Raw genomic sequence first — 21,831 nt, 5'->3', positions numbered from 1 at the left:
CTTTTTCTGATCACCCTGGCGGTGGGCCAACAACTCACAAGTCGCAAAATTGCAGCAAACACAAGGACATTACAATGAAGCAAATTAAACATGTACGAAAACATAGAATAAATGAAAAATGCATTGACGTTTAGGACAAAGGAAACACACAGCTCATGTGTACAGGCCAAAGGAAACACACAGCTCTTGTGTACAATCTGACAATGAAATGCATTAAAAAGACTTACCAGAAATGACACGAAGACAAATGAACATTGAAAGAAAATGATTCCAATTTTAAATGGCAACAAAATGCTCTTGGAGTGTTAAGCTCCTGCTCCATGTTGCTTTGTGAAAAAACATCTGTATCGGAGACGTTCATGTGTGGACCCAATGTGAAGCTTCACGCTTCCGGTCTGTGACATCAGAGCAATTAACAACAAACCACAATCACGTGGAGAATGCGGGCATCGATCCCGCTACCTCTCGCATGCTAAGCGAGCGCTCTACCATTTGAGCTAATTCCCCTACCTCTGTCTTGTGAATGCTTTGGCTTGTTGGAAGCTGGCTGCTATGTGGTGGGAAAATGTTTCCCAGGGGGGCGGGGTGGCACGCTTTGAGTGGCTCGTTGGTCTAGGGGTATGATTCTCGCTTAGGGTGCGAGAGGTCCCGGGTTCAAATCCCGGACGAGCCCCTCTTTAGACTCGTCCCTCGGAGCTTTAACCCACAACGCCCCTGTGTATGGCAATATTGGCAGGAAAGGAATGGAATGTCAACGAGAAACCCGCAAAGGACGTCAGGGACTCTCAGCGACACCTCCGCCTTTGGTCTTGTCAGGTCGAAACCGTGTCCGAGGTCGTCTTTTGTTTGTTAACCCCTAGACGATCCCCCTACCCTTTAAGCTTTCTACCGGAGGGCTTGCTGTTTTAACAAGCGATGAGTTGATTTCAAACAACACAATTGACTCAACCTGAAAAATGACCCAGGCTATTTGTCCTACTCCCTCCTGGCCGGGAAAGGCACATCATCCTGGCCACTGGGTAGGTACCCTGAGGTGCCTGGAGCTATGATACTTAAATATACAACCAGGCTAGTGATGCATGGTGTCCAATTTAGTTACCGGATGATTTATCAGAATTTTCTCTTAAAATCTAAGATCAACACTTGGAAAATGCGATAAGGACATGGCTTCTAAGATGTTACTTGACGTTAAAACTACACTAAGTGTTGGGATGCCCCTTTTAATAAAGGTGTTTGGGCCGACACAGTTGCCACCCCAAACAGAGCACAGCTGCCTCACAGCAAGAAGGTCCCCTGTTCAAGCCCTGGCTGGGTCAGGAGGCCTCTCTGTTTGGGGTGTACATGTTCTCCTTCAGTCAGCATGGAATTACTCTGGGCACTGCGTTATTTGGTTTCCTTAAACAGTCCAAAAACAACAGACACGTTGATCTATACACACACACACACACAAACCGAGGGAAGGGCAATTTGACATCTCCAATTCACGTAACCTGCATTTCTGACTTTGCCAAAAACCAGTTCTCGCCATGAATATAGCCATAGATTAAAAATAAATGAACATATTTATCTATTCCAGTTTCTCCAATCAAAACAAATATTAATGCTATACCTTACAGACCATGTCAAATAATTTTGTTTCCATCTATGTTGCAACAGTTTTGCAAAGGACTTTTTCTGTGCTGAAATGACTGTGACCCTGTGAACAAATCATTGATGGGTTTGGGTGATGAGTGTTTTGCTCAGACCCTGTAATCCATAACAAAGGTGTTCAGCTGGGTTCAGGTCCGAGATTTATGCAGACCAGTCGAGTTCTCTCACACCATTTCAAATATTAAGCAATAAGCATGTACTTATATCGATAAGTGCTTATTTTGACACCAGCCCAACACTAGGGCTCATTGTGGCTAAACAGAGGAGCAGGACCAAACAGGCCTAGCCCAAGGAACTGCTTGAGGAAGCTGGTGACTGTGTTGTGGTCACATGTTTCCCAGTGGCACGGCAAAAAGACAGCACGGCTTGGCTCGTTGGTCTAGGGGTATGATTCTCGCTTTGGGTGCGAGAGGTCCCGGGTTCAAATCCCGGACGAGCCCTTGTTTAGCTTTGCTTCTTGATGCTGCTACACTGTGGAACATTCATGTCAGTCTTGGCAGAGACAGGAGCTGTTCCGTGGCCGGTTAGCTCAGTTGGTTAGAGCGTGGTGCTAATAACGCCAAGGTCGCGGGTTCGATCCCCGTACGGGCCAAGGTTTCTCTTTGCCTCCTTTTGCCGACTGCTATATTGCTGTGATTTGTGATGAAAATTCCTGCTGCGAGCATCTTTGTGGCCGAAATAGCTCAGTTGGGAGAGCGTTAGACTGAAGATCTAAAGGTCCCTGGTTCGATCCCGGGTTTCGGCATTGATGGCAGCCTTTTGAGAGTTTGTTTAACTGAAGCTCCCTATCCGAGTGTCCTTTTCTCCGTGACCCAGTGGGTCAGGCGCTAACGAAAGAGTGGTTCCATGGTGTAATGGTTAGCACTCTGGACTCTGAATCCAGCGATCCGAGTTCAAATCTCGGTGGGACCTGTAAGAGTTTTTGGGTATCCAAGGGAACAGCGTTTGTTACCCCAAAACAATCCCCCTGCCCTTTAAGCCTTTTTACCAGAGCACTCAGGCTCTAGACAAAAATGAGTTAGTTCAAGCAACATTGAGCACTTTTTCTGATCACCCTGGCGGTGGGCCAACAACTCACAAGTCGCAAAATTGCAGCAAACACAAGGACATTACAATGAAGCAAATTAAACATGTACGAAAACATAGAATAAATGAAAAATGCATTGACGTTTAGGACAAAGGAAACACACAGCTCATGTGTACAGGCCAAAGGAAACACACAGCTCTTGTGTACAATCTGACAATGAAATGCATTAAAAAGACTTACCAGAAATGACACGAAGACAAATGAACATTGAAAGAAAATGATTCCAATTTTAAATGGCAACAAAATGCTCTTGGAGTGTTAAGCTCCTGCTCCATGTTGCTTTGTGAAAAAACATCTGTATCGGAGACGTTCATGTGTGGACCCAATGTGAAGCTTCACGCTTCCGGTCTGTGACATCAGAGCAATTAACAACAAACCACAATCACGTGGAGAATGCGGGCATCGATCCCGCTACCTCTCGCATGCTAAGCGAGCGCTCTACCATTTGAGCTAATTCCCCTACCTCTGTCTTGTGAATGCTTTGGCTTGTTGGAAGCTGGCTGCTATGTGGTGGGAAAATGTTTCCCAGGGGGGCGGGGTGGCACGCTTTGAGTGGCTCGTTGGTCTAGGGGTATGATTCTCGCTTAGGGTGCGAGAGGTCCCGGGTTCAAATCCCGGACGAGCCCCTCTTTAGACTCGTCCCTCGGAGCTTTAACCCACAACGCCCCTGTGTATGGCAATATTGGCAGGAAAGGAATGGAATGTCAACGAGAAACCCGCAAAGGACGTCAGGGACTCTCAGCGACACCTCCGCCTTTGGTCTTGTCAGGTCGAAACCGTGTCCGAGGTCGTCTTTTGTTTGTTAACCCCTAGACGATCCCCCTACCCTTTAAGCTTTCTACCGGAGGGCTTGCTGTTTTAACAAGCGATGAGTTGATTTCAAACAACACAATTGACTCAACCTGAAAAATGACCCAGGCTATTTGTCCTACTCCCTCCTGGCCGGGAAAGGCACATCATCCTGGCCACTGGGTAGGTACCCTGAGGTGCCTGGAGCTATGATACTTAAATATACAACCAGGCTAGTGATGCATGGTGTCCAATTTAGTTACCGGATGATTTATCAGAATTTTCTCTTAAAATCTAAGATCAACACTTGGAAAATGCGATAAGGACATGGCTTCTAAGATGTTACTTGACGTTAAAACTACACTAAGTGTTGGGATGCCCCTTTTAATAAAGGTGTTTGGGCCGACACAGTTGCCACCCCAAACAGAGCACAGCTGCCTCACAGCAAGAAGGTCCCCTGTTCAAGCCCTGGCTGGGTCAGGAGGCCTCTCTGTTTGGGGTGTACATGTTCTCCTTCAGTCAGCATGGAATTACTCTGGGCACTGCGTTATTTGGTTTCCTTAAACAGTCCAAAAACAACAGACACGTTGATCTATACACACACACACACACAAACCGAGGGAAGGGCAATTTGACATCTCCAATTCACGTAACCTGCATTTCTGACTTTGCCAAAAACCAGTTCTCGCCATGAATATAGCCATAGATTAAAAATAAATGAACATATTTATCTATTCCAGTTTCTCCAATCAAAACAAATATTAATGCTATACCTTACAGACCATGTCAAATAATTTTGTTTCCATCTATGTTGCAACAGTTTTGCAAAGGACTTTTTCTGTGCTGAAATGACTGTGACCCTGTGAACAAATCATTGATGGGTTTGGGTGATGAGTGTTTTGCTCAGACCCTGTAATCCATAACAAAGGTGTTCAGCTGGGTTCAGGTCCGAGATTTATGCAGACCAGTCGAGTTCTCTCACACCATTTCAAATATTAAGCAATAAGCATGTACTTATATCGATAAGTGCTTATTTTGACACCAGCCCAACACTAGGGCTCATTGTGGCTAAACAGAGGAGCAGGACCAAACAGGCCTAGCCCAAGGAACTGCTTGAGGAAGCTGGTGACTGTGTTGTGGTCACATGTTTCCCAGTGGCACGGCAAAAAGACAGCACGGCTTGGCTCGTTGGTCTAGGGCAGTGTTTCCCAATCCTGGTCCTCGGGCACCCCCTCCCAGAAAGTTTTAGATGTTTCTTTATTTAACACACCTGATTTAACTCATCAGCTTGTTAAGGAGACATGTTTACCATTTTGGAAGGAGGCTAATGAGTCGAGTCAGGTGTTTTAAATAAGGAGACATCTAAAACTTTCTGGGAGGGGGTGCCCGAGGACCAGGATTGGAAAACACTGGTCTAGGGGTATGATTCTCGCTTTGGGTGCGAGAGGTCCCGGGTTCAAATCCCGGACGAGCCCTTGTTTAGCTTTGCTTCTTGATGCTGCTACACTGTGGAACATTCATGTCAGTCTTGGCAGAGACAGGAGCTGTTCTGTGGCCGGTTAGCTCAGTTGGTTAGAGCGTGGTGCTAATAACGCCAAGGTCGCGGGTTCGATCCCCGTACGGGCCAAGGTTTCTCTATGCCTCCTTTTGCCGACTGCTATATTGCTGTGATTTGTGATGAAAATTCCTGCTGGGAGCATCTTTGTGGCCGAAATAGCTCAGTTGGGAGAGCGTTAGACTGAAGATCTAAAGGTCCCTGGTTCGATCCCGGGTTTCGGCATTGATGGCTGCCTTTTGAGAGTTTGTTTAACTGAAGCTCCCTATCCGAGTGTCCTTTTCTCCGTGACCCAGTGGGTCAGGCGCTAACGAAAGAGTGGTTCCATGGTGTAATGGTTAGCACTCTGGACTCTGAATCCAGCGATCCGAGTTCAAATCTCGGTGGGACCTGTAAGAGTATTTGGGTATCCAAGGGAACAGCGTTTGTTACCCCAAAACAATCCCCCTGCCCTTTAAGCCTTTTTACCAGAGCACTCAGGCTCAAGACAAAAATGAGTTAGTTCAAGCAACATTGAGCACTTTTTCTGATCACCCTGGCGGTGGGCCAACAACTCACAAGTCGCAAAATTGCAGCAAACACAAGGACATTACAATGAAGCAAATTAAACATGTACGAAAACATAGAATAAATGAAAAATGCATTGACGTTTAGGACAAAGGAAACACACAGCTCATGTGTACAGGCCAAAGGAAACACACAGCTCTTGTGTACAATCTGACAATGAAATGCATTAAAAAGACTTACCAGAAATGACACGAAGACAAATGAACATTGAAAGAAAATGATTCCAATTTTAAATGGCAACAAAATGCTCTTGGAGTGTTAAGCTCCTGCTCCATGTTGCTTTGTGAAATAACATCTGTATCGGAGACGTTCATGTGTGGACCCAATGTGAAGCTTCACGCTTCCGGTCTGTGACATCAGAGCAATTAACAACAAACCACAAACACGTGGAGAATGCGGGCATCGATCCCGCTACCTCTCGCATGCTAAGCGAGCGCTCTACCATTTGAGCTAATTCCCCTACCTCTGTCTTGTGAATGCTTTGGCTTGTTGGAAGCTGGCTGCTATGTGGTGGGAAAATGTTTCCCAGGGGGGCGGGGTGGCACGCTTTGAGTGGCTCGTTGGTCTAGGGGTATGATTCTCGCTTTGGCTGCGAGAGGTCCCGGGTTCAAATCCCGGACGAGCCCCTCTTTAGACTCGTCCCTCGGAGCTTTAACCCACAACGCCCCTGTGTATGGCAATATTGGCAGGAAAGGAATGGAATGTCAACGAGAAACCCGCAAAGGACGTCAGGGACTCTCAGCGACACCTCCGCCTTTGGTCTTGTCAGGTCGAAACCGTGTCCGAGGTCGTCTTTTGTTTGTTAACCCCTAGACGATCCCCCTACCCTTTAAGCTTTCTACCGGAGGGCTTGCTGTTTTAACAAGCGATGAGTTGATTTCAAACAACACAATTGACTCAACCTGAAAAATGACCCAGGCTATTTGTCCTACTCCCTCCTGGCCGGGAAAGGCACATCATCCTGGCCACTGGGTAGGTACCCTGAGGTGCCTGGAGCTATGATACTTAAATATACAACCAGGCTAGTGATGCATGGTGTCCAATTTAGTTACCGGATGATTTATCAGAATTTTCTCTTAAAATCTAAGATCAACACTTGGAAAATGCGATAAGGACATGGCTTCTAAGATGTTACTTGACGTTAAAACTACACTAAGTGTTGGGATGCCCCTTTTAATAAAGGTGTTTGGGCCGACACAGTTGCCACCCCAAACAGAGCACAGCTGCCTCACAGCAAGAAGGTCCCCTGTTCAAGCCCTGGCTGGGTCAGGAGGCCTCTCTGTTTGGGGTGTACATGTTCTCCTTCAGTCAGCATGGAATTACTCTGGGCACTGCGTTATTTGGTTTCCTTAAACAGTCCAAAAACAACAGACACGTTGATCTATACACACACACACACACAAACCGAGGGAAGGGCAATTTGACATCTCCAATTCACGTAACCTGCATTTCTGACTTTGCCAAAAACCAGTTCTCGCCATGAATATAGCCATAGATTAAAAATAAATGAACATATTTATCTATTCCAGTTTCTCCAATCAAAACAAATATTAATGCTATACCTTACAGACCATGTCAAATAATTTTGTTTCCATCTATGTTGCAACAGTTTTGCAAAGGACTTTTTCTGTGCTGAAATGACTGTGACCCTGTGAACAAATCATTGATGGGTTTGGGTGATGAGTGTTTTGCTCAGACCCTGTAATCCATAACAAAGGTGTTCAGCTGGGTTCAGGTCCGAGATTTATGCAGACCAGTCGAGTTCTCTCACACCATTTCAAATATTAAGCAATAAGCATGTACTTATATCGATAAGTGCTTATTTTGACACCAGCCCAACACTAGGGCTCATTGTGGCTAAACAGAGGAGCAGGACCAAACAGGCCCAGCCCAAGGAACTGCTTGAGGAAGCTGGTGACTGTGTTGTGGTCACATGTTTCCCAGTGGCACGGCAAAAAGACAGCACGGCTTGGCTCGTTGGTCTAGGGGTATGATTCTCGCTGTGGGTGTGAGAGGTCCCGGGTTCAAATCCCGGACGAGCCCTTGTTTAGCTTTGCTTCTTGATGCTGCTACACTGTGGAACATTCATGTCAGTCTTGGCAGAGACAGGAGCTGTTCCGTGGCCGGTTAGCTCAGTTGGTTAGAGCGTGGTGCTAATAACGCCAAGGTCGCGGGTTCGATCCCCGTACGGGCCAAGGTTTCTCTTTGCCTCCTTTTGCCGACTGCTATATTGCTGTGATTTGTGATGAAAATTCCTGCTGCGAGCATCTTTGTGGCCGAAATAGCTCAGTTGGGAGAGCGTTAGACTGAAGATCTAAAGGTCCCTGGTTCGATCCCGGGTTTCGGCATTGATGGCAGCCTTTTGAGAGTTTGTTTAACTGAAGCTCCCTATCCGAGTGTCCTTTTCTCCGTGACCCAGTGGGTCAGGCGCTAACGAAAGAGTGGTTCCATGGTGTAATGGTTAGCACTCTGGACTCTGAATCCAGCGATCCGAGTTCAAATCTCGGTGGGACCTGTAAGAGTTTTTGGGTATCCAAGGGAACAGCGTTTGTTACCCCAAAACAATCCCCCTGCCCTTTAAGCCTTTTTACCAGAGCACTCAGGCTCTAGACAAAAATGAGTTAGTTCAAGCAACATTGAGCACTTTTTCTGATCACCCTGGCGGTGGGCCAACAACTCACAAGTCGCAAAATTGCAGCAAACACAAGGACATTACAATGAAGCAAATTAAACATGTACGAAAACATAGAATAAATGAAAAATGCATTGACGTTTAGGACAAAGGAAACACACAGCTCATGTGTACAGGCCAAAGGAAACACACAGCTCTTGTGTACAATCTGACAATGAAATGCATTAAAAAGACTTACCAGAAATGACACGAAGACAAATGAACATTGAAAGAAAATGATTCCAATTTTAAATGGCAACAAAATGCTCTTGGAGTGTTAAGCTCCTGCTCCATGTTGCTTTGTGAAAAAACATCTGTATCGGAGACGTTCATGTGTGGACCCAATGTGAAGCTTCACGCTTCCGGTCTGTGACATCAGAGCAATTAACAACAAACCACAATCACGTGGAGAATGCGGGCATCGATCCCGCTACCTCTCGCATGCTAAGCGAGCGCTCTACCATTTGAGCTAATTCCCCTACCTCTGTCTTGTGAATGCTTTGGCTTGTTGGAAGCTGGCTGCTATGTGGTGGGAAAATGTTTCCCAGGGGGGCGGGGTGGCACGCTTTGAGTGGCTCGTTGGTCTAGGGGTATGATTCTCGCTTAGGGTGCGAGAGGTCCCGGGTTCAAATCCCGGACGAGCCCCTCTTTAGACTCGTCCCTCGGAGCTTTAACCCACAACGCCCCTGTGTATGGCAATATTGGCAGGAAAGGAATGGAATGTCAACGAGAAACCCGCAAAGGACGTCAGGGACTCTCAGCGACACCTCCGCCTTTGGTCTTGTCAGGTCGAAACCGTGTCCGAGGTCGTCTTTTGTTTGTTAACCCCTAGACGATCCCCCTACCCTTTAAGCTTTCTACCGGAGGGCTTGCTGTTTTAACAAGCGATGAGTTGATTTCAAACAACACAATTGACTCAACCTGAAAAATGACCCAGGCTATTTGTCCTACTCCCTCCTGGCCGGGAAAGGCACATCATCCTGGCCACTGGGTAGGTACCCTGAGGTGCCTGGAGCTATGATACTTAAATATACAACCAGGCTAGTGATGCATGGTGTCCAATTTAGTTACCGGATGATTTATCAGAATTTTCTCTTAAAATCTAAGATCAACACTTGGAAAATGCGATAAGGACATGGCTTCTAAGATGTTACTTGACGTTAAAACTACACTAAGTGTTGGGATGCCCCTTTTAATAAAGGTGTTTGGGCCGACACAGTTGCCACCCCAAACAGAGCACAGCTGCCTCACAGCAAGAAGGTCCCCTGTTCAAGCCCTGGCTGGGTCAGGAGGCCTCTCTGTTTGGGGTGTACATGTTCTCCTTCAGTCAGCATGGAATTACTCTGGGCACTGCGTTATTTGGTTTCCTTAAACAGTCCAAAAACAACAGACACGTTGATCTATACACACACACACACACAAACCGAGGGAAGGGCAATTTGACATCTCCAATTCACGTAACCTGCATTTCTGACTTTGCCAAAAACCAGTTCTCGCCATGAATATAGCCATAGATTAAAAATAAATGAACATATTTATCTATTCCAGTTTCTCCAATCAAAACAAATATTAATGCTATACCTTACAGACCATGTCAAATAATTTTGTTTCCATCTATGTTGCAACAGTTTTGCAAAGGACTTTTTCTGTGCTGAAATGACTGTGACCCTGTGAACAAATCATTGATGGGTTTGGGTGATGAGTGTTTTGCTCAGACCCTGTAATCCATAACAAAGGTGTTCAGCTGGGTTCAGGTCCGAGATTTATGCAGACCAGTCGAGTTCTCTCACACCATTTCAAATATTAAGCAATAAGCATGTACTTATATCGATAAGTGCTTATTTTGACACCAGCCCAACACTAGGGCTCATTGTGGCTAAACAGAGGAGCAGGACCAAACAGGCCTAGCCCAAGGAACTGCTTGAGGAAGCTGGTGACTGTGTTGTGGTCACATGTTTCCCAGTGGCACGGCAAAAAGACAGCACGGCTTGGCTCGTTGGTCTAGGGCAGTGTTTCCCAATCCTGGTCCTCGGGCACCCCCTCCCAGAAAGTTTTAGATGTTTCTTTATTTAACACACCTGATTTAACTCATCAGCTTGTTAAGGAGACATGTTTACCATTTTGGAAGGAGGCTAATGAGTCGAGTCAGGTGTTTTAAATAAGGAGACATCTAAAACTTTCTGGGAGGGGGTGCCCGAGGACCAGGATTGGAAAACACTGGTCTAGGGGTATGATTCTCGCTTTGGGTGCGAGAGGTCCCGGGTTCAAATCCCGGACGAGCCCTTGTTTAGCTTTGCTTCTTGATGCTGCTACACTGTGGAACATTCATGTCAGTCTTGGCAGAGACAGGAGCTGTTCCGTGGCCGGTTAGCTCAGTTGGTTAGAGCGTGGTGCTAATAACGCCAAGGTCGCGGGTTCGATCCCCGTACGGGCCAAGGTTTCTCTATGCCTCCTTTTGCCGACTGCTATATTGCTGTGATTTGTGATGAAAATTCCTGCTGGGAGCATCTTTGTGGCCGAAATAGCTCAGTTGGGAGAGCGTTAGACTGAAGATCTAAAGGTCCCTGGTTCGATCCCGGGTTTCGGCATTGATGGCTGCCTTTTGGGAGTTTGTTTAACTGAAGCTCCCTATCCGAGTGTCCTTTTCTCCGTGACCCAGTGGGTCAGGCGCTAACGAAAGAGTGGTTCCATGGTGTAATGGTTAGCACTCTGGACTCTGAATCCAGCGATCCGAGTTCAAATCTCGGTGGGACCTGTAAGAGTTTTTGGGTATCCAAGGGAACAGCGTTTGTTACCCCAAAACAATCCCCCTGCCCTTTAAGCCTTTTTACCAGAGCACTCAGGCTCTAGACAAAAATGAGTTAGTTCAAGCAACATTGAGCACTTTTTCTGATCACCCTGGCGGTGGGCCAACAACTCACAAGTCGCAAAATTGCAGCAAACACAAGGACATTACAATGAAGCAAATTAAACATGTACGAAAACATAGAATAAATGAAAAATGCATTGACGTTTAGGACAAAGGAAACACACAGCTCATGTGTACAGGCCAAAGGAAACACACAGCTCTTGTGTACAATCTGACAATGAAATGCATTAAAAAGACTTACCAGAAATGACACGAAGACAAATGAACATTGAAAGAAAATGATTCCAATTTTAAATGGCAACAAAATGCTCTTGGAGTGTTAAGCTCCTGCTCCATGTTGCTTTGTGAAAAAACATCTGTATCGGAGACGTTCATGTGTGGACCCAATGTGAAGCTTCACGCTTCCGGTCTGTGACAATCAGAGCAATTAACAACAAACCACAATCACGTGGAGAATGCGGGCATCGATCCCGCTACCTCTCGCATGCTAAGCGAGCGCTCTACCATTTGAGCTAATTCCCCTACCTCTGTCTTGTGAATGCTTTGGCTTGTTGGAAGCTGGCTGCTATGTGGTGGGAAAATGTTTCCCAGGGGGGCGGGGTGGCACGCTTTCAGTGGCTCGTTGGCCTAGGGGTATGATTCTCGCTTAGGGTGCGAGAGGTCCCGGGTTCAAATCCCGGACGAGCCCCTCTTTAGACTCGTCCCTCGGAGCTTTAACCCACAACGCCCCTGTGTATGGCAATATTGGCAGGAAAGGAATGGAATGTCAACGAGAAACCCGCAAAGGACGTCAGGGACTCTCAGCGACACCTCCGCCTTTGGTCTTGTCAGGTCGAAACCGTGTCCGAGGTCGTCTTTTGTTTGTTAACCCCTAGACGATCCCCCTACCCTTTAAGCTTTCTACCGGAGGGCTTGCTGTTTTAACAAGCGATGAGTTGATTTCAAACAACACAATTGACTCAACCTGAAAAATGACCCAGGCTATTTGTCCTACTCCCTCCTGGCCGGGAAAGGCACATCATCCTGGCCACTGGGTAGGTACCCTGAGGTGCCTGGAGCTATGATACTTAAATATACAACCAGGCTAGTGATGCATGGTGTCCAATTTAGTTACCGGATGATTTATCAGAATTTTCTCTTAAAATCTAAGATCAACACTTGGAAAATGCGATAAGGACATGGCTTCTAAGATGTTACTTGACGTTAAAACTACACTAAGTGTTGGGATGCCCCTTTTAATAAAGGTGTTTGGGCCGACACAGTTGCCACCCCAAACAGAGCACAGCTGCCTCACAGCAAGAAGGTCCCCTGTTCAAGCCCTGGCTGGGTCAGGAGGCCTCTCTGTTTGGGGTGTACATGTTCTCCTTCAGTCAGCATGGAATTACTCTGGGCACTGCGTTATTTGGTTTCCTTAAACAGTCCAAAAACAACAGACACGTTGATCTATACACACACACACACACAAACCGAGGGAAGGGCAATTTGACATCTCCAATTCACGTAACCTGCATTTCTGACTTTGCCAAAAACCAGTTCTCGCCATGAATATAGCCATAGATTAAAAATAAATGAACATATTTATCTATTCCAGTTTCTCCAATCAAAACAAATATTAATGCTATACCTTACAGACCATGTCAAATAATTTTGTTTCCATCTATGTTGCAACAGTTTTGCAAAGGACTTTTTCTGTGCTGAAATGACTGTGACCCTGTGAACAAATCATTGATGGGTTTGGGTGATGAGTGTTTTGCTCAGACCCTGTAATCCATAACAAAGGTGTTCAGCTGGGTTCAGGTCCGAGATTTATGCAGACCAGTCGAGTTCTCTCACACCATTTCAAATATTAAGCAATAAGCATGTACTTATATCGATAAGTGCTTATTTTGACACCAGCCCAACACTAGGGCTCATTGTGGCTAAACAGAGGAGCAGGACCAAACAGGCCTAGCCCAAGGAACTGCTTGAGGAAGCTGGTGACTGTGTTGTGGTCACATGTTTCCCAGTGGCACGGCAAAAAGACAGCACGGCTTGGCTCGTTGGTCTAGGGCAGTGTTTCCCAATCCTGGTCCTCGGGCACCCCCTCCCAGAAAGTTTTAGATGTTTCTTTATTTAACACACCTGATTTAACTCATCAGCTTGTTAAGGAGACATGTTTACCATTTTGGAAGGAGGCTAATGAGTCGAGTCAGGTGTTTTAAATAAGGAGACATCTAAAACTTTCTGGGAGGGGGTGCCCGAGGACCAGGATTGGAAAACACTGGTCTAGGGGTATGATTCTCGCTTTGGGTGCGAGAGGTCCCGGGTTCAAATCCCGGACGAGCCCTTGTTTAGCTTTGCTTCTTGATGCTGCTACACTGTGGAACATTCATGTCAGTCTTGGCAGAGACAGGAGCTGTTCTGTGGCCGGTTAGCTCAGTTGGTTAGAGCGTGGTGCTAATAACGCCAAGGTCGCGGGTTCGATCCCCGTACGGGCCAAGGTTTCTCTATGCCTCCTTTTGCCGACTGCTATATTGCTGTGATTTGTGATGAAAATTCCTGCTGGGAGCATCTTTGTGGCCGAAATAGCTCAGTTGGGAGAGCGTTAGACTGAAGATCTAAAGGTCCCTGGTTCGATCCCGGGTTTCGGCATTGATGGCTGCCTTTTGAGAGTTTGTTTAACTGAAGCTCCCTATCCGAGTGTCCTTTTCTCCGTGACCCAGTGGGTCAGGCGCTAACGAAAGTGTGGTTCCATGGTGTAATGGTTAGCACTCTGGACTCTGAATCCAGCGATCCGAGTTCAAATCTCGGTGGGACCTGTAAGAGTATTTGGGTATCCAAGGGAACAGCGTTTGTTACCCCAAAACAATCCCCCTGCCCTTTAAGCCTTTTTACCAGAGCACTCAGGCTCAAGACAAAAATGAGTTAGTTCAAGCAACATTGAGCACTTTTTCTGATCACCCTGGCGGTGGGCCAACAACTCACAAGTCGCAAAATTGCAGCAAACACAAGGACATTACAATGAAGCAAATTAAACATGTACGAAAACATAGAATAAATGAAAAATGCATTGACGTTTAGGACAAAGGAAACACACAGCTCATGTGTACAGGCCAAAGGAAACACACAGCTCTTGTGTACAATCTGACAATGAAATGCATTAAAAAGACTTACCAGAAATGACACGAAGACAAATGAACATTGAAAGAAAATGATTCCAATTTTAAATGGCAACAAAATGCTCTTGGAGTGTTAAGCTCCTGCTCCATGTTGCTTTGTGAAATAACATCTGTATCGGAGACGTTCATGTGTGGACCCAATGTGAAGCTTCACGCTTCCGGTCTGTGACATCAGAGCAATTAACAACAAACCACAAACACGTGGAGAATGCGGGCATCGATCCCGCTACCTCTCGCATGCTAAGCGAGCGCTCTACCATTTGAGCTAATTCCCCTACCTCTGTCTTGTGAATGCTTTGGCTTGTTGGAAGCTGGCTGCTATGTGGTGGGAAAATGTTTCCCAGGGGGGCGGGGTGGCACGCTTTGAGTGGCTCGTTGGTCTAGGGGTATGATTCTCGCTTTGGCTGCGAGAGGTCCCGGGTTCAAATCCCGGACGAGCCCCTCTTTAGACTCGTCCCTCGGAGCTTTAACCCACAACGCCCCTGTGTATGGCAATATTGGCAGGAAAGGAATGGAATGTCAACGAGAAACCCGCAAAGGACGTCAGGGACTCTCAGCGACACCTCCGCCTTTGGTCTTGTCAGGTCGAAACCGTGTCCGAGGTCGTCTTTTGTTTGTTAACCCCTAGACGATCCCCCTACCCTTTAAGCTTTCTACCGGAGGGCTTGCTGTTTTAACAAGCGATGAGTTGATTTCAAACAACACAATTGACTCAACCTGAAAAATGACCCAGGCTATTTGTCCTACTCCCTCCTGGCCGGGAAAGGCACATCATCCTGGCCACTGGGTAGGTACCCTGAGGTGCCTGGAGCTATGATACTTAAATATACAACCAGGCTAGTGATGCATGGTGTCCAATTTAGTTACCGGATGATTTATCAGAATTTTCTCTTAAAATCTAAGATCAACACTTGGAAAATGCGATAAGGACATGGCTTCTAAGATGTTACTTGACGTTAAAACTACACTAAGTGTTGGGATGCCCCTTTTAATAAAGGTGTTTGGGCCGACACAGTTGCCACCCCAAACAGAGCACAGCTGCCTCACAGCAAGAAGGTCCCCTGTTCAAGCCCTGGCTGGGTCAGGAGGCCTCTCTGTTTGGGGTGTACATGTTCTCCTTCAGTCAGCATGGAATTACTCTGGGCACTGCGTTATTTGGTTTCCTTAAACAGTCCAAAAACAACAGACACGTTGATCTATACACACACACACACACAAACCGAGGGAAGGGCAATTTGACATCTCCAATTCACGTAACCTGCATTTCTGACTTTGCCAAAAACCAGTTCTCGCCATGAATATAGCCATAGATTAAAAATAAATGAACATATTTATCTATTCCAGTTTCTCCAATCAAAACAAATATTAATGCTATACCTTACAGACCATGTCAAATAATTTTGTTTCCATCTATGTTGCAACAGTTTTGCAAAGGACTTTTTCTGTGCTGAAATGACTGTGACCCTGTGAACAAATCATTGATGGGTTTGGGTGATGAGTGTTTTGCTCAGACCCTGTAATCCATAACAAAGGTGTTCAGCTGGGTTCAGGTCCGAGATTTATGCAGACCAGTCGAGTTCTCTCACACCATTTCAAATATTAAGCAATAAGCATGTACTTATATCGATAAGTGCTTATTTTGACACCAGCCCAACACTAGGGCTCATTGTGGCTAAACAGAGGAGCAGGACCAAACAGGCCCAGCCCAAGGAACTGCTTGAGGAAGCTGGTGACTGTGTTGTGGTCACATGTTTCCCAGTGGCACGGCAAAAAGACAGCACGGCTTGGCTCGTTGGTCTAGGGGTATGATTCTCGCTTTGGGTGCGAGAGGTCCCGGGTTCAAATCCCGGACGAGCCCTTGTTTAGCTTTGCTTCTTGATGCTGCTACACTGTGGAACATTCATGTCAGTCTTGGCAGAGACAGGAGCTGTTCCGTGGCCGGTTAGCTCAGTTGGTTAGAGCGTGGTGCTAATAACGCCAAGGTCGCGGGTTCGATCCCCGTACGGGCCAAGGTTTCTCTTTGCCTCCTTTTGCCGACTGCTATATTGCTGTGATTTGTGATGAAAATTCCTGCTGCGAGCATCTTTGTGGCCGAAATAGCTCAGTTGGGAGAGCGTTAGACTGAAGATCTAAAGGTCCCTGGTTCGATCCCGGGTTTCGGCATTGATGGCAGCCTTTTGAGAGTTTGTTTAACTGAAGCTCCCTATCCGAGTGTCCTTTTCTCCGTGACCCAGTGGGTCAGGCGCTAACGAAAGAGTGGTTCCATGGTGTAATGGTTAGCACTCTGGACTCTGAATCCAGCGATCCGAGTTCAAATCTCGGTGGGACCTGTAAGAGTTTTTGGGTATCCAAGGGAACAGCGTTTGTTACCCCAAAACAATCCCCCTGCCCTTTAAGCCTTTTTACCAGAGCACTCAGGCTCTAGACAAAAATGAGTTAGTTCAAGCAACATTGAGCACTTTTTCTGATCACCCTGGCGGTGGGCCAACAACTCACAAGTCGCAAAATTGCAGCAAACACAAGGACATTACAATGAAGCAAATTAAACATGTACGAAAACATAGAATAAATGAAAAATGCATTGACGTTTAGGACAAAGGAAACACACAGCTCATGTGTACAGGCCAAAGGAAACACACAGCTCTTGTGTACAATCTGACAATGAAATGCATTAAAAAGACTTACCAGAAATGACACGAAGACAAATGAACATTGAAAGAAAATGATTCCAATTTTAAATGGCAACAAAATGCTCTTGGAGTGTTAAGCTCCTGCTCCATGTTGCTTTGTGAAAAAACATCTGTATCGGAGACGTTCATGTGTGGACCCAATGTGAAGCTTCACGCTTCCGGTCTGTGACATCAGAGCAATTAACAACAAACCACAATCACGTGGAGAATGCGGGCATCGATCCCGCTACCTCTCGCATGCTAAGCGAGCACTCTACCATTTGAGCTAATTCCCCTACCTCTGTCTTGTGAATGCTTTGGCTTGTTGGAAGCTGGCTGCTATGTGGTGGGAAAATGTTTCCCAGGGGGGCGGGGTGGCACGCTTTGAGTGGCTCGTTGGTCTAGGGGTATGATTCTCGCTTAGGGTGCGAGAGGTCCCGGGTTCAAATCCCGGACGAGCCCCTCTTTAGACTCGTCCCTCGGAGCTTTAACCCACAACGCCCCTGTGTATGGCAATATTGGCAGGAAAGGAATGGAATGTCAACGAGAAACCCGCAAAGGACGTCAGGGACTCTCAGCGACACCTCCGCCTTTGGTCTTGTCAGGTCGAAACCGTGTCCGAGGTCGTCTTTTGTTTGTTAACCCCTAGACGATCCCCCTACCCTTTAAGCTTTCTACCGGAGGGCTTGCTGTTTTAACAAGCGATGAGTTGATTTCAAACAACACAATTGACTCAACCTGAAAAATGACCCAGGCTATTTGTCCTACTCCCTCCTGGCCGGGAAAGGCACATCATCCTGGCCACTGGGTAGGTACCCTGAGGTGCCTGGAGCTATGATACTTAAATATACAACCAGGCTAGTGATGCATGGTGTCCAATTTAGTTACCGGATGATTTATCAGAATTTTCTCTTAAAATCTAAGATCAACACTTGGAAAATGCGATAAGGACATGGCTTCTAAGATGTTACTTGACGTTAAAACTACACTAAGTGTTGGGATGCCCCTTTTAATAAAGGTGTTTGGGCCGACACAGTTGCCACCCCAAACAGAGCACAGCTGCCTCACAGCAAGAAGGTCCCCTGTTCAAGCCCTGGCTGGGTCAGGAGGCCTCTCTGTTTGGGGTGTACATGTTCTCCTTCAGTCAGCATGGAATTACTCTGGGCACTGCGTTATTTGGTTTCCTTAAACAGTCCAAAAACAACAGACACGTTGATCTATACACACACACACACACAAACCGAGGGAAGGGCAATTTGACATCTCCAATTCACGTAACCTGCATTTCTGACTTTGCCAAAAACCAGTTCTCGCCATGAATATAGCCATAGATTAAAAATAAATGAACATATTTATCTATTCCAGTTTCTCCAATCAAAACAAATATTAATGCTATACCTTACAGACCATGTCAAATAATTTTGTTTCCATCTATGTTGCAACAGTTTTGCAAAGGACTTTTTCTGTGCTGAAATGACTGTGACCCTGTGAACAAATCATTGATGGGTTTGGGTGATGAGTGTTTTGCTCAGACCCTGTAATCCATAACAAAGGTGTTCAGCTGGGTTCAGGTCCGAGATTTATGCAGACCAGTCGAGTTCTCTCACACCATTTCAAATATTAAGCAATAAGCATGTACTTATATCGATAAGTGCTTATTTTGACACCAGCCCAACACTAGGGCTCATTGTGGCTAAACAGAGGAGCAGGACCAAACAGGCCTAGCCCAAGGAACTGCTTGAGGAAGCTGGTGACTGTGTTGTGGTCACATGTTTCCCAGTGGCACGGCAAAAAGACAGCACGGCTTGGCTCGTTGGTCTAGGGCAGTGTTTCCCAATCCTGGTCCTCGGGCACCCCCTCCCAGAAAGTTTTAGATGTTTCTTTATTTAACACACCTGATTTAACTCATCAGCTTGTTAAGGAGACATGTTTACCATTTTGGAAGGAGGCTAATGAGTCGAGTCAGGTGTTTTAAATAAGTAGACATCTAAAACTTTCTGGGAGGGGGTGCCCGAGGACCAGGATTGGAAAACACTGGTCTAGGGGTATGATTCTCGCTTTGGGTGCGAGAGGTCCCGGGTTCAAATCCCGGACGAGCCCTTGTTTAGCTTTGCTTCTTGATGCTGCTACACTGTGGAACATTCATGTCAGTCTTGGCAGAGACAGGAGCTGTTCCGTGGCCGGTTAGCTCAGTTGGTTAGAGCGTGGTGCTAATAACGCCAAGGTCGCGGGTTCGATCCCCGTACGGGCCAAGGTTTCTCTATGCCTCCTTTTGCCGACTGCTATATTGCTGTGATTTGTGATGAAAATTCCTGCTGGGAGCATCTTTGTGGCCGAAATAGCTCAGTTGGGAGAGCGTTAGACTGAAGATCTAAAGGTCCCTGGTTCGATCCCGGGTTTCGGCATTGATGGCTGCCTTTTGGGAGTTTGTTTAACTGAAGCTCCCTATCCGAGTGTCCTTTTCTCCGTGACCCAGTGGGTCAGGCGCTAACGAAAGAGTGGTTCCATGGTGTAATGGTTAGCACTCTGGACTCTGAATCCAGCGATCCGAGTTCAAATCTCGGTGGGACCTGTAAGAGTTTTTGGGTATCCAAGGGAACAGCGTTTGTTACCCCAAAACAATCCCCCTGCCCTTTAAGCCTTTTTACCAGAGCACTCAGGCTCTAGACAAAAATGAGTTAGTTCAAGCAACATTGAGCACTTTTTCTGATCACCCTGGCGGTGGGCCAACAACTCACAAGTCGCAAAATTGCAGCAAACACAAGGACATTACAATGAAGCAAATTAAACATGTACGAAAACATAGAATAAATGAAAAATGCATTGACGTTTAGGACAAAGGAAACACACAGCTCATGTGTACAGGCCAAAGGAAACACACAGCTCTTGTGTACAATCTGACAATGAAATGCATTAAAAAGACTTACCAGAAATGACACGAAGACAAATGAACATTGAAAGAAAATGATTCCAATTTTAAATGGCAACAAAATGCTCTTGGAGTGTTAAGCTCCTGCTCCATGTTGCTTTGTGAAAAAACATCTGTATCGGAGACGTTCATGTGTGGACCCAATGTGAAGCTTCACGCTTCCGGTCTGTGACATCAGAGCAATTAACAACAAACCACAATCACGTGGAGAATGCGGGCATCGATCCCGCTACCTCTCGCATGCTAAGCGAGCGCTCTACCATTTGAGCTAATTCCCCTACCTCTGTCTTGTGAATGCTTTGGCTTGTTGGAAGCTGGCTGCTATGTGGTGGGAAAATGTTTCCCAGGGGGGCGGGGTGGCACGCTTTGAGTGGCTCGTTGGTCTAGGGGTATGATTCTCGCTTAGGGTGCGAGAGGTCCCGGGTTCAAATCCCGGACGAGCCCCTCTTTAGACTCGTCCCTCGGAGCTTTAACCCACAACGCCCCTGTGTATGGCAATATTGGCAGGAAAGGAATGGAATGTCAACGAGAAACCCGCAAAGGACGTCAGGGACTCTCAGCGACACCTCCGCCTTTGGTCTTGTCAGGTCGAAACCGTGTCCGAGGTCGTCTTTTGTTTGTTAACCCCTAGACGATCCCCCTACCCTTTAAGCTTTCTACCGGAGGGCTTGCTGTTTTAACAAGCGATGAGTTGATTTCAAACAACACAATTGACTCAACCTGAAAAATGACCCAGGCTATTTGTCCTACTCCCTCCTGGCCGGGAAAGGCACATCATCCTGGCCACTGGGTAGGTACCCTGAGGTGCCTGGAGCTATGATACTTAAATATACAACCAGGCTAGTGATGCATGGTGTCCAATTTAGTTACCGGATGATTTATCAGAATTTTCTCTTAAAATCTAAGATCAACACTTGGAAAATGCGATAAGGACATGGCTTCTAAGATGTTACTTGACGTTAAAACTACACTAAGTGTTGGGATGCCCCTTTTAATAAAGGTGTTTGGGCCGACACAGTTGCCACCCCAAACAGAGCACAGCTGCCTCACAGCAAGAAGGTCCCCTGTTCAAGCCCTGGCTGGGTCAGGAGGCCTCTCTGTTTGGGGTGTACATGTTCTCCTTCAGTCAGCATGGAATTACTCTGGGCACTGCGTTATTTGGTTTCCTTAAACAGTCCAAAAACAACAGACACGTTGATCTATACACACACACACACACAAACCGAGGGAAGGGCAATTTGACATCTCCAATTCACGTAACCTGCATTTCTGACTTTGCCAAAAACCAGTTCTCGCCATGAATATAGCCATAGATTAAAAATAAATGAACATATTTATCTATTCCAGTTTCTCCAATCAAAACAAATATTAATGCTATACCTTACAGACCATGTCAAATAATTTTGTTTCCATCTATGTTGCAACAGTTTTGCAAAGGACTTTTTCTGTGCTGAAATGACTGTGACCCTGTGAACAAATCATTGATGGGTTTGGGTGATGAGTGTTTTGCTCAGACCCTGTAATCCATAACAAAGGTGTTCAGCTGGGTTCAGGTCCGAGATTTATGCAGACCAGTCGAGTTCTCTCACACCATTTCAAATATTAAGCAATAAGCATGTACTTATATCGATAAGTGCTTATTTTGACACCAGCCCAACACTAGGGCTCATTGTGGCTAAACAGAGGAGCAGGACCAAACAGGCCTAGCCCAAGGAACTGCTTGAGGAAGCTGGTGACTGTGTTGTGGTCACATGTTTCCCAGTGGCACGGCAAAAAGACAGCACGGCTTGGCTCGTTGGTCTAGGGCAGTGTTTCCCAATCCTGGTCCTCGGGCACCCCCTCCCAGAAAGTTTTAGATGTTTCTTTATTTAACACACCTGATTTAAC

The 21,831-nt window shown here is 46.3% G+C and overlaps 1 protein-coding gene and 40 non-coding genes across 41 annotated transcripts in view; 33 read left to right on the top strand and 8 right to left on the bottom strand.

The window, feature by feature from the left end:
* Nucleotides 1-21,831, top strand: part of LOC129454677 (uncharacterized) — a 161,903-nt gene that overhangs the window by 13,971 nt on the left and 126,101 nt on the right. The window lies entirely within an intron of this gene.
* Nucleotides 435-507, bottom strand: trnaa-agc (transfer RNA alanine (anticodon AGC)). The gene has a single exon. It is a non-coding gene; the product is annotated as a tRNA-Ala (tRNA).
* Nucleotides 602-673, top strand: trnap-agg (transfer RNA proline (anticodon AGG)). The gene has a single exon. It is a non-coding gene; the product is annotated as a tRNA-Pro (tRNA).
* trnap-ugg (transfer RNA proline (anticodon UGG)) lies at nt 2,019-2,090 on the top strand. The gene has a single exon. It is a non-coding gene; the product is annotated as a tRNA-Pro (tRNA).
* Nucleotides 2,169-2,242, top strand: trnai-aau (transfer RNA isoleucine (anticodon AAU)). The gene has a single exon. It is a non-coding gene; the product is annotated as a tRNA-Ile (tRNA).
* trnaf-gaa (transfer RNA phenylalanine (anticodon GAA)) lies at nt 2,323-2,395 on the top strand. Its single transcript has one exon. It is a non-coding gene; the product is annotated as a tRNA-Phe (tRNA).
* trnaq-cug (transfer RNA glutamine (anticodon CUG)) lies at nt 2,491-2,562 on the top strand. The gene has a single exon. It is a non-coding gene; the product is annotated as a tRNA-Gln (tRNA).
* Nucleotides 3,125-3,197, bottom strand: trnaa-agc (transfer RNA alanine (anticodon AGC)). Its single transcript has one exon. It is a non-coding gene; the product is annotated as a tRNA-Ala (tRNA).
* trnap-agg (transfer RNA proline (anticodon AGG)) lies at nt 3,292-3,363 on the top strand. The gene has a single exon. It is a non-coding gene; the product is annotated as a tRNA-Pro (tRNA).
* trnai-aau (transfer RNA isoleucine (anticodon AAU)) lies at nt 5,080-5,153 on the top strand. Its single transcript has one exon. It is a non-coding gene; the product is annotated as a tRNA-Ile (tRNA).
* On the top strand, nt 5,234-5,306 carry trnaf-gaa (transfer RNA phenylalanine (anticodon GAA)). Its single transcript has one exon. It is a non-coding gene; the product is annotated as a tRNA-Phe (tRNA).
* Nucleotides 5,402-5,473, top strand: trnaq-cug (transfer RNA glutamine (anticodon CUG)). Its single transcript has one exon. It is a non-coding gene; the product is annotated as a tRNA-Gln (tRNA).
* On the bottom strand, nt 6,036-6,108 carry trnaa-agc (transfer RNA alanine (anticodon AGC)). Its single transcript has one exon. It is a non-coding gene; the product is annotated as a tRNA-Ala (tRNA).
* trnap-ugg (transfer RNA proline (anticodon UGG)) lies at nt 6,203-6,274 on the top strand. The gene has a single exon. It is a non-coding gene; the product is annotated as a tRNA-Pro (tRNA).
* Nucleotides 7,620-7,691, top strand: trnap-ugg (transfer RNA proline (anticodon UGG)). The gene has a single exon. It is a non-coding gene; the product is annotated as a tRNA-Pro (tRNA).
* On the top strand, nt 7,770-7,843 carry trnai-aau (transfer RNA isoleucine (anticodon AAU)). The gene has a single exon. It is a non-coding gene; the product is annotated as a tRNA-Ile (tRNA).
* Nucleotides 7,924-7,996, top strand: trnaf-gaa (transfer RNA phenylalanine (anticodon GAA)). The gene has a single exon. It is a non-coding gene; the product is annotated as a tRNA-Phe (tRNA).
* trnaq-cug (transfer RNA glutamine (anticodon CUG)) lies at nt 8,092-8,163 on the top strand. Its single transcript has one exon. It is a non-coding gene; the product is annotated as a tRNA-Gln (tRNA).
* Nucleotides 8,726-8,798, bottom strand: trnaa-agc (transfer RNA alanine (anticodon AGC)). Its single transcript has one exon. It is a non-coding gene; the product is annotated as a tRNA-Ala (tRNA).
* Nucleotides 8,893-8,964, top strand: trnap-agg (transfer RNA proline (anticodon AGG)). The gene has a single exon. It is a non-coding gene; the product is annotated as a tRNA-Pro (tRNA).
* trnai-aau (transfer RNA isoleucine (anticodon AAU)) lies at nt 10,681-10,754 on the top strand. The gene has a single exon. It is a non-coding gene; the product is annotated as a tRNA-Ile (tRNA).
* On the top strand, nt 10,835-10,907 carry trnaf-gaa (transfer RNA phenylalanine (anticodon GAA)). Its single transcript has one exon. It is a non-coding gene; the product is annotated as a tRNA-Phe (tRNA).
* trnaq-cug (transfer RNA glutamine (anticodon CUG)) lies at nt 11,003-11,074 on the top strand. Its single transcript has one exon. It is a non-coding gene; the product is annotated as a tRNA-Gln (tRNA).
* On the bottom strand, nt 11,638-11,710 carry trnaa-agc (transfer RNA alanine (anticodon AGC)). The gene has a single exon. It is a non-coding gene; the product is annotated as a tRNA-Ala (tRNA).
* trnap-agg (transfer RNA proline (anticodon AGG)) lies at nt 11,805-11,876 on the top strand. The gene has a single exon. It is a non-coding gene; the product is annotated as a tRNA-Pro (tRNA).
* On the top strand, nt 13,593-13,666 carry trnai-aau (transfer RNA isoleucine (anticodon AAU)). Its single transcript has one exon. It is a non-coding gene; the product is annotated as a tRNA-Ile (tRNA).
* Nucleotides 13,747-13,819, top strand: trnaf-gaa (transfer RNA phenylalanine (anticodon GAA)). The gene has a single exon. It is a non-coding gene; the product is annotated as a tRNA-Phe (tRNA).
* trnaq-cug (transfer RNA glutamine (anticodon CUG)) lies at nt 13,915-13,986 on the top strand. The gene has a single exon. It is a non-coding gene; the product is annotated as a tRNA-Gln (tRNA).
* On the bottom strand, nt 14,549-14,621 carry trnaa-agc (transfer RNA alanine (anticodon AGC)). The gene has a single exon. It is a non-coding gene; the product is annotated as a tRNA-Ala (tRNA).
* trnap-ugg (transfer RNA proline (anticodon UGG)) lies at nt 14,716-14,787 on the top strand. The gene has a single exon. It is a non-coding gene; the product is annotated as a tRNA-Pro (tRNA).
* Nucleotides 16,133-16,204, top strand: trnap-ugg (transfer RNA proline (anticodon UGG)). Its single transcript has one exon. It is a non-coding gene; the product is annotated as a tRNA-Pro (tRNA).
* On the top strand, nt 16,283-16,356 carry trnai-aau (transfer RNA isoleucine (anticodon AAU)). Its single transcript has one exon. It is a non-coding gene; the product is annotated as a tRNA-Ile (tRNA).
* trnaf-gaa (transfer RNA phenylalanine (anticodon GAA)) lies at nt 16,437-16,509 on the top strand. The gene has a single exon. It is a non-coding gene; the product is annotated as a tRNA-Phe (tRNA).
* Nucleotides 16,605-16,676, top strand: trnaq-cug (transfer RNA glutamine (anticodon CUG)). Its single transcript has one exon. It is a non-coding gene; the product is annotated as a tRNA-Gln (tRNA).
* Nucleotides 17,239-17,311, bottom strand: trnaa-agc (transfer RNA alanine (anticodon AGC)). Its single transcript has one exon. It is a non-coding gene; the product is annotated as a tRNA-Ala (tRNA).
* Nucleotides 17,406-17,477, top strand: trnap-agg (transfer RNA proline (anticodon AGG)). The gene has a single exon. It is a non-coding gene; the product is annotated as a tRNA-Pro (tRNA).
* Nucleotides 19,194-19,267, top strand: trnai-aau (transfer RNA isoleucine (anticodon AAU)). Its single transcript has one exon. It is a non-coding gene; the product is annotated as a tRNA-Ile (tRNA).
* trnaf-gaa (transfer RNA phenylalanine (anticodon GAA)) lies at nt 19,348-19,420 on the top strand. The gene has a single exon. It is a non-coding gene; the product is annotated as a tRNA-Phe (tRNA).
* trnaq-cug (transfer RNA glutamine (anticodon CUG)) lies at nt 19,516-19,587 on the top strand. The gene has a single exon. It is a non-coding gene; the product is annotated as a tRNA-Gln (tRNA).
* trnaa-agc (transfer RNA alanine (anticodon AGC)) lies at nt 20,150-20,222 on the bottom strand. Its single transcript has one exon. It is a non-coding gene; the product is annotated as a tRNA-Ala (tRNA).
* Nucleotides 20,317-20,388, top strand: trnap-agg (transfer RNA proline (anticodon AGG)). The gene has a single exon. It is a non-coding gene; the product is annotated as a tRNA-Pro (tRNA).

This window comes from Misgurnus anguillicaudatus, chromosome 20, assembly GCF_027580225.2.
Source record: "Misgurnus anguillicaudatus chromosome 20, ASM2758022v2, whole genome shotgun sequence".
Classification (NCBI taxonomy): domain Eukaryota; kingdom Metazoa; phylum Chordata; class Actinopteri; order Cypriniformes; family Cobitidae; genus Misgurnus; species Misgurnus anguillicaudatus.
Note: the sequence above shows the minus strand (reverse complement) of the source record. Positions and strands in the feature narration are given on the sequence as shown.